This window comes from Salmo salar, unplaced genomic scaffold (assembly GCF_965601325.2).
Source record: "Salmo salar unplaced genomic scaffold, fSalSal1 ptg000386l, whole genome shotgun sequence".
Lineage (NCBI taxonomy): Eukaryota > Metazoa > Chordata > Actinopteri > Salmoniformes > Salmonidae > Salmo > Salmo salar.
The window spans coordinates 18,834-28,076 of NW_027675370.1; the positions used below are offsets into that span (position 1 = coordinate 18,834).

The window sequence follows — 9,243 nt, forward strand, 5'->3', positions numbered from 1 at the left end:
TGTTGGGGGTGATAAGCTAGCTATACAGACCAGTGGTAATTTATCCTACATGTTGGGGATAATGAGCTAGCTATACAGACCAGTGGTAATTTATCCTACATGTTGGGGATGATGAGCTAGCTATACAGACCAGTGGTAATGTATCCTACATGTTGGGGATGATGAGCTAGTGTTAGGGCTGCGTCAATTCAATTCTGGTATCAGAACAAAATTTAACACTAGGCTACTGAATATATTTTCAGCTGTTTATTAATAGAATTAGTCAAGCAGAATAAATGGTAAATGCAATCTTCGTATATACGGGTTCACTGTAACACCTCGCAGGGCAAACAGAGAACTGAAAATGACATCATAAGTTCTTCATTAAATACTCTGACAGAGATAGTTCCCGCTCACTGCTGGCCTGTCAGAAGGAGGATGAGCGTGGTTTAAACTTACTCATCCTATCGTTGGCGTGCAGGCTGGTCCCAGCCTCTAGACGCATCTTTGTTGCCAAGCATAGTTGTCTTCTAGCTTATCTTCATGTGTGTACCCGAGAGTCAGACACCCAAGGACAGTGCCTGTTCTTGTGCCACAGTCATTCTCCTCTCTATCAGTTCCTCACATACACCTGTCCATGAGCGGCCCCACAACCAGGCATTGTGTGTGTGTGTCACGAGTCTACTCAGCCTACACTCCTACTAGCCAGCAACCCTCCAGTTAGTCATGTCTATTATATGTTGCTCAATCTATGTTAATACAATATAAACCTCTTAGTGCATTACAGTCCGTTCATACTTAGGCCTACATCTACTGTAAATGGTAATGCATCACATCTAATAAGTGAAATAAAACCCAACAATCCCCCTTTTCACACCCGAAGAACATTCCACAATACGACATTTCAGAGAAATGTAGGATTCCCCCTTTTGACACCCGCTAGGGTGTCACTCACTAAAATACAATACAAACACTTTTATTAATAGGCAATAACAATAACAAAAACCTTCAGTCCTCCAGCTACACCTAACCTGTACTAGGTTGACTACCAGCCACCCAGGAACTTCAAACCTTCACATAAGGAAAGACAAATAGTACACGGGATAAATTCAGAACATATTATTAAAAAAAAAAATACATAAAAAGAAGACCATTTTGCGACAGTGGCTACACCTAACATGTATGGGACAGACTTTTTGTCCCAGTACTTAAAACCTTCACATCCACCTGCCACTACATTCAATACATATGAGAACATTTTGGATAAGCTTTATTCAACCACTTCCCCAACAGCAAACCAAGGATCATTCCGGTTGCTCGGACAACTTCTGTAAGATATTTTCTCAAGCAAGGGATTATGCAGGCAACACAACACAACAATAATAAGAACACAAGCACTAGGGTCAGAAATCCAGTAACCACCATAGATGTGTACTTACCAAAAAAGATGTTCAGCCAATTCCCCTCATATACCCCTGCTACACCCTTCATTTCAGCAGATAGCTTGTCAAGTCCCAGTAGGGCTTTGGTAATGCTACCATCAGGGCTAGTGTTATTAGGGATAAAAGTACAGCATTGTTCACCAAACGTTTTATACACCCCCCATTATTAGCCAATATCATATCCAACTCCAATCTATTTTGTCTAGCGGTTCTAGTGGTAGCCTCTAGTTGCTCAGCCATACCTGTCAGTGCAGTGCGAGTATAGTTAACAAATCTCTGTTACACACACATCAGTAAAGAACTCAACCCAGCTTTAGGCGGCTGTATTTTTCCCACAGTACACATACATTCCTTATCAACCTTGCCACCTGTCTTCTAATCTCCTGCCCACTAGCCGTTCCCAGGCCGTTGTTACTCTCCCTAACTTAGGGAGGCTTCTTCTCCTGTTCCGTTCCCAAGGTCGTCTTATCAACTCTGCCCTGCTCATTCTGGTAACAGTGTCTTACTCACACAGTATTGGAATATAGTTTTTAACCCATTATTATAGCTGTATTTCCAATACATTTCAACAGGTTATAAGGTTTCTGAGTGAAATCTTTTAGTCAAACCTTTCATTACATCCACCCGATTGGCTAAGTATTTCACATACATTATAACACATCTATTTTTATTGGATTCAGAAATTTCACACAAAATCAAACTAATTCAGGAAACTCTAAAGATGGTCGCATCTTATCATGGGCTCCTCATAATTGAATGAATCCTCCACCATCCCACTGGTCTGAACTTGGAATCGGTCCGTATCTCACCATCTGCTCCGTCATCGATCTCTCCAGAGCCCTGGAAATGAGACCTCTCGCACAAGGGACCAAACAACAACCACATAATATCAACACAGTCATACAGGTGAAAGCAGCCCACAACACAGTGATTACAACCTTTTTCCATTTCCCAAACATGAGCTATATTATCAGAAATGTACGTACAGCAATGAACCTAATCATTCTACCTACACCATCCTCTTTTGCCAGTAACATATCGAGAGTCAGTCTATTTTACCAGGTCATGGTCATGAGGGAGGTGGCGGATAATTGGTCAGAGAACCTCTTTACTGCATCCCCGTTTTCATTCATGAATCTCTGTTGATTATAAAAGATGTCATTAATCTCATCCACATTTTTATTTATTGTCAACCACCAAAATAATGTAGTGTTAAAGCCTTCACATATTTGATTCATAACTTTGTATTTATCTGGAACTTCCCTTAGGACGCCAATAGCATCCATCTAGACAAAGCTAATCCCATCCTGATCAAAACTCCTGTGCCTTTTTTAGCCTCCTATAACTGGCCTCTGATGACTAACTCGAACTGGTTGGACCAATAACCCCAGGGCGCAAGTTCCTAACCACCCTTTGTGGTCATTTCTGTCGTATGCGTCCTTTGCTGGTACTAGCCCACCCTTCATCAGTTATAGGTGCTGTGAGGTTAAGAATTTTCTATTCATATTTCAAACCAAATTCAGTCACATTAACGATTACTTTCAGCCATTAAAATCATATGAGTTCTCGGTGCCATTCTTGTATCTATAACACTGGTACTCATCAGGAGTTAAGGTGAACCGAGGTGGGTTGGCTGAGTACTTCAATCTGGCCAACCCCAATTCCTGTACAGTTGTCTTCTTTCCCAGGAAATTGTTTAATGTTTACCTTAAATTCTACATCTTGATCTTCTTTGATTCCTTATTCTGTATGTCACTCATCAGTGTATTATATAGTTTATATTTTCATTCTTATAAATGACAACGGTGTCATATGATTAGTACCGGAAGGTGGTGGATCTGAATGTATCAGAAAGATTAGACTATGATGCAGCTCAGAGTCTCTACTCTTCCCAAAAACCGCCAACCCTCTCCTGCCCTTAGTCTCTCTGCTAGGTACCACCCCATACTCACACCTACATTACATTTTAGTCATTTAGCAGACGCTCTTATCCAGAGCGACTTACAGCAGTGAATGCATACATTTCATACATGGCCCCCCGTGGGAATCAAACCCACAACCCTGGCATTGCAAACACCATGCTCTACCAACTGAGCTACAGTTGGCTCTACCAACTGAGCTACCAACTGAGCTACAGCTACCTCTAGGAGCACACACAGTGATGAACGGTCGGGATAGGAAATCTTCGTTAAGGAGGTAACCCCCGGACCCTGTTGGTACTCGGTTCTTCTCCTAACTCTGTGTGTGATCAGCAGTGCTCATATGTGTACATACCTTCTTGCAGTGGATAATGTGGACCCAAGTGACTCTCTCAGCTTTTCTAATGGCAAAGGCAATGGTTTAACAGCACCTGGTACGGGCCTTCCCAACAGGACTGCTTCCAGTTTTTTTCTCCTCAGGGACTGGATCCACACCCAGTCTCCTGGTTGGATTGAGTGAATCACCTTCTCCTGTAATTCACCTGTTGGACACAAAATCTTGGACATACGGGTTTGGTTAACAGTCTTCTCATGTGTCTGTTAGTATTTCTTCAACTTCTATGTCTACCTGTTCTGGTATCTCTATTCTCCCTAACTCTGGCATTCTATAGGCTCTACCTGATTAGCTAAACTGTCATCCATCATTTAAAGAGATAGATCCCAGTAAACCAACTCTAGGGATAATATCTTGACCTCATTTTTTAGTTACCATAATCATGTCCACCAAGTAAGTTGGGAACGCTTCTACCCATTTGCTATATTTATCTATTATTGTTAAACACCCCTTCTTCCCCTCAAATCTGAAATGAAATGTATGCATTCACTACTGTAAGTCGCTCTGGATAAGAGCGTCTTCTAAATGACTAAAATGTAAATGTAAATCGGAATAGTTCACTAAGTCCATTTCCAAATGTTGGAATGGATATTCTACAAAAAATGTTTTTGTTTAAGTAATTATCCTTGTTTATCCTAACCTGTTCTATCACCTGCTCTACCATACTCCCCCTATTTATACATGGCTCAAGCCATGTATCAATATTGCTGCATATCTAAACAAATTATCCTTATGTCAGCCCTTCTCTTGTAGGATTGCCCCCTTTCATTTTCCACATGTCCAATTCTCCCTGGGGCATTCATCCTTAGCTACCCTGTAACAATTCTCTGTCAAGTGTCTTATTTAAGATTTATCTGTGCTGCTTTGTATGGTTTTAAATGCCTATGTGCTTGTCTGTGTAAACAGTCATATCTCTTCTTAGCGAATTTACCAAACATAAACTTAAAATCAAAACTAAAATACATGCCAAATGGAGCCGATAGTCTCTCCATGAATTAATATCCTAACTAAGCGAACCAAACTAAATTCTCTTCCTATCTTCTATTCTTATTATGTATTTTCTGTCTGTCCCAGTATTATTTCTGTCCTCACCTGTTTATAATTTAACTATGCTGGTCCGTTGGCTTAGAATATATCCTAATACTTGACATAAGTCTACCATTATTAAACTTATTCAACAACAAAATATAATAATACTATTATATTAATTCCACAGCCTTGTTGTGTTAAATCTCTTCCACTGAATACAACCACAGCTGACTTCCTAAGGGAAAATAAACGTATCTAGATAATGTAAAAAGTACCCCTAATTATCAAACGATATTCACATAACATAATCAGATCAAAACTATTAATCTAAACTACTCCACAAAGAAATTATTGTACCCTTATCGTCATTCTGTCTTCTCATTGGTTCAAATTATCAATTGTGTCTAAGAACTTTAACCCCATCATAATTATCAGTTCTACAAATGTCCTTAAAGTCAGTATCACAAATGACCTTAAATTCACCATCCAAATGGCTTTTCAATGTGGCTGATCAGACCACACAGTCATACCACCCTTTCAGAACCGTGTTTCTTACTACATTACACAAATGAAAGCTAAGAACTTTATCTACATTTTGTATCCCAGGTTCCCAGGACATTCCCTATCAAAAGAATTTCACGTGTTTAATTAAAACTCAGAAAATAAAACTTAAACGATTCCATGGGTGTATAACTTCTAAGATTCCATGTGTGTGTATACCCCTTTAAGATATCCTGTCCCTAGGAATTTGAAACACTCCTTTTTCCAGAAAATACAACCACTTGGTCAGCATTTCATCCTACTACACCGATTCAAAAACCCAAACGTTGACTACAATAAAACCTAATGATACTTATAATTCCATTGTACTCCCCCCAATCATTAGTTTTAAACTTAATTGAACATGCGCTACCCTTGGATACAATATTTTACTTCAATCTATGAAACCCCATATTTTAACGTACTACTTGACTAATTTAACCCAAGATTGCTTAAAGGCCCTTCAGTTTGTCTGCAAACCGGCCCATTCTGTTTGCTAGGAATACCCTGCCATTATACACAACTGTGTTTAATGTGCACCGTCCCTGTAAAAATAAAATTAACTCCACCTTTAATTCACTTTAATGACTTGATATTTTTCCATGCAATGTTCAATTCACCGGTGTTACTAAACAATCAATACCACGACTCAATAACCAGAATTTATCACAAAACTTTTACGATTCCATTATTCAGACCAGAATCGCTTCCAGCCACATACTCATAGGAATAAAATATTACCTCTTTTCAAACAGCGTTCTGCCTTTCCTCTATCGCAAGATTAATACCAATGTTACAACTGTATCTCTCGTTTGGCTTCACACTTATGAAATGTCTATGACCTTAAATGTAACATGTAAATCGCCAAATTTATAAAATACTGACTACAACTTAATACTACTCCCTTCAAACCTATCCGCTCATTATAATTCATTAGATTTCGGTAACTGTCGCTTCAATTTAAACTAAACAAGCCATCAAAACGTTTGGTTTATACCTTAACAACCACTAACAACCGTACCTTTCCAGGCAAAACACACCAACAGTTGAATAACAATCAGCACCTACATTTTTTATCCACTGATGCATAGGCTGAGAAGCGAACCCGAGTCTCCCGCATGGCAGGCGAGACTTCTACCACAGAACCACCAACGCGCTATTAAACTGATGGACACTCCTCGCAAATAACCGTATTTATCAATGTCTGTAGTCGTACAATAAGGCACGTACTATCGATACAATTTCCAGAATATTGCCCTAATGTAAACGTCTAAGCCTTTCCCATGCGACCGTTGACTCTGCCTCTCTCTCCTTCTACACTTGCCTTCTTCTGCGGGCTCCAGACAGCCACACCCTGGCTATGTCTAACCCTCGACATGCTGTTTCCCTGTCTTGTCCCCACATACCTTATGCATCTTTCTTACCATTAGTACCAACTTTTCCACATCCAAACTTCCATCAAATTCATACTTCCTTCTCCACATTGGACCGAAATAAATATTTATTTTATAACATTTAACTCCATGTATCGCTCATCTCCCGTTAATTCCTGCACCTCCTTTAAGGTGTTTGTTTGTTAAATTACTATCGTAGTTATTCTGCTCCTTTTCCCACTCTAGAATTTTTAGAAGGAGTATTCGTATGAATCTTAAATTATATTTTATTCTATGTGTTTTTTTTTAAACTATGATTCAATTACAATCTGTGTGTACTTGCTATTGATCTCTATGTGTGTGCTGTATTTTCCTTTGTCCATGTCCTATTGGTAATTTCCTCTAGGATCCCAGAATAATTTCTTTCATGACTTTTGATAGATCCATTAGGTCTCACATGTATATGGCTTTTGACCCTCTTATCCATCTCACACGCAATTATCCTCTTACCCCTGTGGAAACTTCCCAATGTGTCTATGTGTTGCAATATCTCCTTTATTCTACACCTAATTTGGACATATAATTTTATCTTCAAACTTCTATTATGCTATCCTTCCCTTGCCTTTAAGTTCCTAATTTATTAGCCCCCTTTTATCTCACCTACAACCTCACCTCCTTTCCTAAGAATTACTCCGCCGAACCCTTAATGTTACGGATCTTGCCGGTCACCCAGTATTCTATATAAAATTTCCCGATCCTTGCCGGGGTAATTCCTCGAACCTAATCGTACCCTACGTTACGAATCTTGCCGATACCAATTACTAAACCAATTATTCCCTATATCTTCGAACCTAATCGTACCCTCGAAGTTACGAATCTTGCCGAAAGATTTCAGTATTCTCCCTGAACCTAACCGCACCTTTGTATTCACAAATCTTTCCAGTGGACCAATACTCTATGGTACCATGGTACTAACAACACATTCACCACAGGTTTGCATGTCACATTTACATTTAAGTCATTTAGCAGACGCTCTTATCCAGAGCGACTTACAAATTGGAATTGGAACTCACAATTATGACTCTATAATATTTCTTATCTACTCATAATAATTCATAATTTGGTTCACTTACATCGAACAGGTGCTTCACAAAATGAATTTGGTTAAAGCCAATATGCAGATCTTTAGTTATTATAACAATAGGTGTCTGCTTACCTGTTTTTAGTTGTCCGGACTCTTTGTGAAGCACACCGTTCCACGATAGCGATGTCCAATTGGCTGATCAATACTCAGCGAAGTCCCTTTACCAGATCACGTCGGGGTCACCATGTTAGGTCGCGTCAATTCGAATCTGGTATCAGAACAAAATAGTCAGCACATGGTAACTTCTGATTTCTTTGTACTTTAATTAATGCAAACACTTGAAGGGTAAATAGGTGGTTCGTATATACGGGCTCCCTGTAACACCTCGCAGGGCAAAACAGAGAACTGAGTTTCACATCCTTTGCTTTTCATTAAATACTCTGACAGAGATAGTTCCCGCTCACTGCTGGCCTGTCAGAGGGAGGATGAGCGTGGTTTAAACTTACTCATCCTATCGTTGGCGTGCAGGTTGGTCCCAACCTCGAGACGCCTCCTGTTGCCGGGCGTAGTTATTATCTTTGGCAGTCGATTTATCTTGTGACTGCACAATGCACAGTTCTCTAAAACCCCGACACCCCTCCGCATATACATTTCACCCATATCCTGCCCTTATCTTTTAACAAGCTCTTCCATATCCCTGATTTACAGCATCTGCATTCTTTCCATATGACTCAACATCCCATGAGCCCCTTCCTCTCACACAGCAGTATGCTCTTATCATATAGAGTATAAACTTAATATTATAGCATAGCTTCTTTGTTATATTATTTAGGTTATGCAAACAAATAGTTGGTCAAACCCTAACACTCACAAGGGGGCATAACGTTACATGTACAATACTATCCCATTTTGGAAACGTTACATGGACAATACTATCCCATTTTGGAAACGTTACATGTACAATACTATCCCATTTTGGAAACGTTACATGGACAATACTATCCCATTTTGGAGACGTTACATGGACAATACTATCCAATTTTGGAAACGTTACATGTACAATACTATCCCATTTTGGAAACGTTACATGGACAATACTATCCCATTTTGGAGACGTTACATGGACAATACTATCCAATTTTGGAAACGATACATGTACAATACTATCCCATTTTGGAAACGTTACATGTACAATACTATCCCATTTTGGTAACGTTACATGTACAATACTATCCCATTTTGGAAACGTTACATGGACAATACTATCCCATTTTGGAAACGTTACATGTACAATACTATCCCATTTTGGAAACGTTACATGTCCGCCCCCTTGTGGAGGGAAATTAATATCTTAGATGGTAGCTGTAGATGGGTTTCGAATGCAAAGATATCTTGAAATGTGATATTAGGGCTGTATGGCAGTACTGTTACTGTATGGCAGTACTGTATTGGCTAGTGCTTTCTCCAATATGTTCTTCTATTT

General features: G+C 39.4%; 1 long non-coding RNA gene across 1 annotated transcript; it reads right to left on the reverse strand.

The window, feature by feature from the left end:
• Positions 1–231: 231 nt before the first annotated feature.
• On the reverse strand, positions 232–8,582 carry LOC145875950 (uncharacterized). The gene is made up of 2 exons (XR_014391373.1): positions 3,563–8,582; positions 232–3,375 (listed from the first exon to the last, which is right to left on the reverse strand). It is a non-coding gene; the product is annotated as an uncharacterized LOC145875950 (long non-coding RNA).
• Positions 8,583–9,243: the final 661 nt, after the last annotated feature.